Here is a 1,424-nt window from a genome sequence, read left to right on the forward strand (position 1 = left end):
CCACCATCCCCAGCTAATTTTTTGTATTTTTAGTAGAGATGGGGTTTAACCATGTTGGCCAGGCTGGTCTTGAACTCCTGACCTCAAATTATCTGCCCCACTCAGCCTCTCAAAGTGCTATTACAGGCATGAGCCACCATGCCTGGCTGATATATCTTTAGAGTAATATATTTGTATATATCTCTGTGTAAATCAAAACTAAAAGTCTGTTTTTGTTTATCAGCAGAGAGGCCACATGTACAAAAAATATACAAAACAATTTTTTAAAAATATTTAATCAAGACTCAGAAATGTATATTAATTATAGTCATGCAATTTTTATGACCATAAAATGACCCTATGGTTAGTCATAATTCAATTGCATATATTAAAATAAAACTGTATAATGAGATTGTTTGTAATACAAAGGATAAATACTTGCTCGAGGTGATGAATACCTCATATACGCTGCTGTGATAATTAACTAGTGTATGCCTGTGTTAAAATATCTCATATATGGCTGGGTGCGGTGGCTCACTCCTGTAATCCCAGCACTTTAGGAGGCCGAGGCAGGCGTATCACGAGGTCAGGAGATCGAGACCATCCTGGCTAACACGGTGAAACCCCGTCTCTACTAAAAATACAAAAAAAAATTAGCCAGGCATGGTGGCGGGCACCTGTAGTCCCAGCTCCTTGGGAGGCTGAGGCAGGAGAATGGTGTGAACCCAAGAGGTGGAGCTTGCAGTGAGCCGAGATCACACCACTGCACTCCAGCCTGGGCGACAGGACGAGACTCCGTCTCAAAAAAAAAAATTTCTCATATATGCCATAAGTGTGTATGCACACTACCCACAAAATTTTTTAAAAAATCTAAATAGGGTAAAAAAGAATACAAATTTGATTTACGAGAAAAAAATTCTTCTACTTATTTGCAGGTTAAACCACTGGCAGGACAGGCGTGGTGACCCACACCTGTAACCCCACCAATTTGGGGCACTGAGGCAGGTGGATCACCTGAGATCAGGAGTTAAAGACCAGCCTGGCCAACATGGTGAAACCCCATCTCTACTAAAAATACAAAAATTAGCCAGGTGTGGTGGCATGTGCATGCAGTCCCTGCTACTTGGCAGACTGAAGGCAGGAGAATCGCTTGGACCCAGGAGGTAAAGTTTGCAGTGAGCTGACATCGTGCCACTGCACTGCACAGCCTAAGCTACAGAGCAAGACTCCATTTCAAAACAAACAAACAAAAAACACTGGCAAAAAAGAGATTACTAAAGATGTCATTCCCCTACATTAACAAATAGTATACTGTTACCATCTTTTACTTAGAACCTTAAGTAAAATGGGACCCATTAAATTTTATGACAAATTAACACTTCATTCAAAGCACAATAGTTTTAACACATTAAAAACAACTTTAATGAAAAAATTGACACATAATC

Source organism: Pongo pygmaeus, chromosome 6, assembly GCF_028885625.2.
Source record: "Pongo pygmaeus isolate AG05252 chromosome 6, NHGRI_mPonPyg2-v2.0_pri, whole genome shotgun sequence".
Taxonomy (NCBI): Eukaryota; Metazoa; Chordata; class Mammalia; order Primates; family Hominidae; genus Pongo; species Pongo pygmaeus.